This window comes from Tripterygium wilfordii, chromosome 5 (genome assembly GCF_013401445.1).
Source record: "Tripterygium wilfordii isolate XIE 37 chromosome 5, ASM1340144v1, whole genome shotgun sequence".
NCBI lineage: Eukaryota > Viridiplantae > Streptophyta > Magnoliopsida > Celastrales > Celastraceae > Tripterygium > Tripterygium wilfordii.
Genome location: NC_052236.1, coordinates 6,495,746 through 6,501,219, shown reverse-complemented (window position 1 = coordinate 6,501,219; position 5,474 = coordinate 6,495,746).

Sequence of the window (5,474 nt, the reverse complement as noted above, 5' to 3'; positions counted from 1 at the left end):
TTAGCTTTCGTTCAACGTTTCATTAGAAAAATATGCGAATACACCATGTTGTGTTTCAAATTGCCCAAAAACGTGAAAAACACGTCTTTGGAGGGATTTGAGCAATTCCAAAGCTTCAAAGTGGACCGTTGTACACAATTTAGTGTTCTTAGAAGTCTTACTTCGTAGTTAGCTTTCGTTCAACGTTTCGTAAGCTAAAGATGCGAATAGACCAACTTACATTTCTTATTGGATAAAAAGGGAAAAAGCACGTCTATGTAGAGAGTTAAGCAATTCTAAAGCATCAAAGTGGACCGTTGTACTCAATTTAGTGTTCTTAGAAGTCTAACTTGCTAGTTTAGCTTTCGTTCAACGTTTCGAATGCTAAAGGTTCGGATAGACCAAGTTATGTTTGAAATTACACAAAGCATGAAAAGCTCATCTATCGATATAGTTGAGCAATTCTAAAGCATCAAAGTGGACCATTGTACTTTATTTAGTCTTCTTAGACGTCTATCTTACTAGTTTGGCTTTCGTATGACGTTTCATTAGATAAATATGCGAGTACACCATGTTATGTTTCAAATTACACAAAAACGAGAAAAGCACGTCTATGGAGGGAGTTGAGCAATTCCAAAGGATGAAAGTGGACAGTTGTACTTCATTAAGTGTTCTTAGAAGTCTAACTTGCTAGTTACCTTTCGTTCAATGTTTCGTAAGCTAAAGATGCGAATAGACCAAGTTATGTTTCTAATTGCACAAAATCATGAAAAGCACGTCTATGGACAGAGTTAAGCAATTTCAAAGCATCAAAGTGGACCATAGTGCTCTATTTAGTGTTCTTAGAAGTCTAACTTAATAGTTTTGCTTTCGTTCAACGTTTCGTACGCTAAATATGAGAATAGACCAAGTTATGCTTGAAATTGCACAAAAACTCCAAAAGCTCATCTATCAAGAGCGTTGAGCAATTCCGAAGTATCAAAATGGAATTTTGTAGTCTATTTACTATTACTAGAAGTCTAGCTTGATAGTTTTGTTTTCGTACAATATTTCCTAAGCTAAAGATGTGAATAGATCAAGTTATGTTTGAAAGTGCACTAAAACATCAAAAACTCGTCTATCGATATAGTTGAGAAATTTCAAAGCATCAAAGTGGACCATTGTATTCTATTCAGTGTTCTTAGAACTCTATCTTGCTAGTTTGGCTTTCGTACGACGTTTCATTGGATAAAGATGCGAATAGACCATGTCATTTTCAAATTGCACAAAAACATGAAAAGCATGTCTATGGAGAGACTTGAGCAATTCGAAAGCATCAAAGTGGACCGTTGTACTCAATTTAGTGTCCTTAGAAGTCTAACTTTCTAGTTAGCTTTCGTTCAATGTTTCGTAAGCTAAAGATGCGAATAGACCAAGTTTTGTTTCAAATTGGATAAAAACGAGAAAAGCACGTCTATGTAGAGAGTTGAGCAATTCCAAAGCTTCAAAGTGGACCGTTCTACTCAATTTACTATTCTTAGAAGTCTAACTTGCTAGTTTAGCTTTCGTTCAACGTTTCGAATGCTAAAGGTTCGGATAGACCAAGTTATGTTTGAAATTACACAAAGCATGAAAAGCTCATCTATCGATATAGTTGAGCAATTCTAAAGCATCAAAGTGGACCATTGTACTCTATTTAGTCTTCTTAGACGTCTATCTTACTAGTTTGGCTTTCGTACGACGTTTCATTAGATAAATATGCGAGTACACCATGTTATGTTTCAAATTACACAAAAACGAGAAAAGCACGTCTATGGAGGGAGTTGAGCAATTCCAAAGGATGAAAGTGGACAGTTGTACTTAATTAAGTATTCTTAGAAGTCTAACTTGCTAGTTACCTTTCGTTCAATGTTTCGTAAGCTAAAGATGCGAATAGACCAAGTTATGTTTCTAATTGCACAAAATCATGAAAAGCACGTCTATGGACAGAGTTAAGCAATTTCAAAGCATCAAAGTGGACCATAGTGCTCTATTTAGTGTTCTTAGAAGTCTAACTTAATAGTTTTGCTTTCGTTCAACGTTTCGTACGCTAAATATGAGAATAGACCAAGTTATGCTTGAAATTGCACAAAAACTCCAAAAGCTCATCTATCAAGAGCGTTGAGCAATTCCGAAGTATCAAAATGGAATTTTGTAGTCTATTTACTATTACTAGAAGTCTAGCTTGATAGTTTTGTTTTCGTACAATATTTCCTAAGCTAAAGATGTGAATAGATCAAGTTATGTTTGAAAGTGCACTAAAACATCAAAAACTCGTCTATCGATATAGTTGAGAAATTTCAAAGCATCAAAGTGGACCATTGTATTCTATTCAGTGTTCTTAGAACTCTATCTTGCTAGTTTGGCTTTCGTACGACGTTTCATTGGATAAAGATGCGAATAGACCATGTCATTTTCAAATTGCACAAAAACATGAAAAGCATGTCTATGGAGAGACTTGAGCAATTCGAAAGCATCAAAGTGGACCGTTGTACTCAATTTAGTGTCCTTAGAAGTCTAACTTCCTAGTTAGCTTTCGTTCAATGTTTCGTAAGCTAAAGATGCGAATAGACCAAGTTTTGTTTCAAATTGGATAAAAACGAGAAAAGCACGTCTATGTAGAGAGTTGAGCAATTCCAAAGCTTCAAAGTGGACCGTTGTACTCAATTTAGTGTTCTTAGAAGTCTAACTTGCTAGGATACCTTTCGTTCAACGTTTCGTAAGCTAAAGATGCGAATAGACCAAGTTATGTTTGAAATTACACAAAAACATCAAAAGCTCATCTATCGATATAGTTGAGCAATTCTAAAGCATGAAAGTGGACCATTGTACTCTATTTAGTGTTCTTAGAAGTCTATCTTGCTAGCTTGGCTTTCGTACGACGTTTCATTAGATAAATTTGCGAGTACACCATGTTATGTTTTGAATTGCACAAAAACGTGAAAAACACGTCTATGGAGGGAGTTGAGCAATTCCAAATCATCAAAGTGGTCCGTAGTACTCCATTTAGTGTTCTTAGATGTCTAACTTGCTAGTTTAGCTTTCGTGCAACATTTCGTACGCTAAAGATGCGAATGGACCATGTTTTGTTTCAAATTGGATAAAAACGGGAAAAGCACGTCTATGGAGAGAGTTGAGCCATTTCAAATCATCAAAGTGGACCATTGCACACAATTTAGTGTTCTTAGAACTCTAACCTGATAGTTAGCTTTTGTTCAACGTTTCGTACGCTAAAGATGCGAATAGACCAAGTTACGTTTCTTATTGGATAAAAAGGGGAAAAGCACATTTATGTAGAGAGTTAAGCAATTCTAAAGCATCAAAGTGGACCGTTGTACTCAATTGACTGTTTTTAGAAGTCTAACTTGCTAGTTTAGCTTTCGTTCAACGTTTCGTACGCTAAAGATGCGGATAGATCATGTTATGTTTGAAATTACAAAAAGCATCAAAAGCTCATCTATCGATATAGTTGAGCAATTCTAAAGCATCAAAGTGGACCATTGTACTCTATTTAGTGTTCTTAGATGTCTATCTTGCTAGTTTGGCTTTCGTACGACGTTTCATTAGATAAAGATGCGAATACACCATGTTAGGTTTCAAATTACACAAAAATGAGAAAAGCACATCTATGGAGGGAGTTGAGCAATTCCAAAGGATGAAAGTGGACAGTTGTACTCAATTAAGTGTTCTTAGAAGTCTAACTTGGTAGTTACCTTTCGTTCAACGTTTCGTAAGCTAAAGATGTGAATAGACCAAGTTATGTTTCTAATTGCACAAAATCATGAAAAGCACGTCTATGGACAGAGTTAAGCAATTCCAAAGCATCAAAGTGGACCATAGTGCTCCATTTAGTGTTCTTAGAAGTCTAACTTGCTAGTTTAGCTTTCGTTGAACGTTTCGTATGCTAAATATGAGAATAGACCAAGTTATGCTTGAAATTGCACAAAAATTCCCAAAAGCTCATCTATCCAGAGCGTTGAGCAATTTTGAAGCATCAACAGGGAATTTTGTAGTCTATTTACTGTTACTAGTAGTCTAGCTTGACAGTTTTGTTTTCGTACAATATTTCCTAAGCTAAAGATGCGAATAGACCGAGTTATGTTTGAAGTGGACCATTGTATTCTATTCAGTGTTCTTAGAACTCTATCTTGCTAGTTTGGCTTTCGTACGACGTTTCATTGGATAAAGATGAGAATAGACCATGTTATTTTCAAATTGCACAAAAACGTGAAAAGCATGTCTATGGAGAGAGTTCAGCAATTCCAAAGCATCACAGTGGACCGTTGTACTCAATTTAGTGTTCTTAGAAGTCTAACTTCCTAGTTAGCTTTCGTTCAATGTTTCGTAAGCTAAAGATGCGAATAGACCAAGTTTTGTTTCAAATTGGATAAAAACGAGAAAAGCACGTCTATGTAGAGAGTTGAGCAATTCCAAAGCTTCAAAGTGGACCGTTGTAGTCAATTTAGTGTTCTTAGAAGTGTAACTTGCTAGTTTTGCTTCCGTTCAACGTTTCGTACGCTAAAGATGCCAATAGACCAAGTTATGTTTGAAATAGCACAAAAACATCAAAAGCTTGTGTATCGATATAGTTGAGCAATTCTAAAGCATCAAAGTGGAGCATTGTACTCTATTTGGTGTTCTTAGAAGTCTATCTTGCTAGTTTGGCTTTCGTATGACGTTTCATTAGATAAATATGCGAATACACCATATTATGTTTCAAATTGCACAAAAACGTGAAAAACACGTCTATGGAGGGAGTTGAGCAATTCAAAAGCATCAAAGTGGACAGTTGTACTCAATTAGGAGTTCTAACTTGCTAGTTAGCTTTCGTTCAACGTTCCGTAAGCTAAATATGCGAATAGACCAAGTTATGTTTCTAATTGTATAAAATCATGAAAAGCACGTCTATCGATATAGTTGAGCAATTCTAAAGCATCAAAGTGGACCATTGTACTCTATTTGGTGTTCTTAGAAGTATATCTTGCTAGTTTGGCATTCGTACGATGTTTCATTAGATAAATATGTGAATACACCATGTTATGTTTCAAATTGCACAAAAAACGTGAAAAACACGTCTATGGAGGGATTTGAGCTATTCCAAAGCTTCAAAGTGGAACGTTGTACTCAATTTAGTGTTCTTAGAAGTCTAACTTGCTAGTTTAGCTTCCGTTCAACGTTTCGTACGCTAAAGATTCGAATAGACCAAGTTATGTTTGAAATTGCACAAAAACATCAAAAGCTCGTCTATCGATATAGTTGAGCAATTCTAAAGCATCAAAGTGGACCATTGTACTCTATTTAGTGTTCTTAGAGGTCTATCTTGCTAGTTCGGCTTTCGTACGACATTTCATTAGATAAATATGCGAGTACACCATGTTATGTTTCAAATTGCACAAGAACGTGAAAAACACGTCTAAGGACGGAGTTGAGCAATTCCAAATCATCGAAGTGGACCGTAATACTCCATTTAGTGTTCT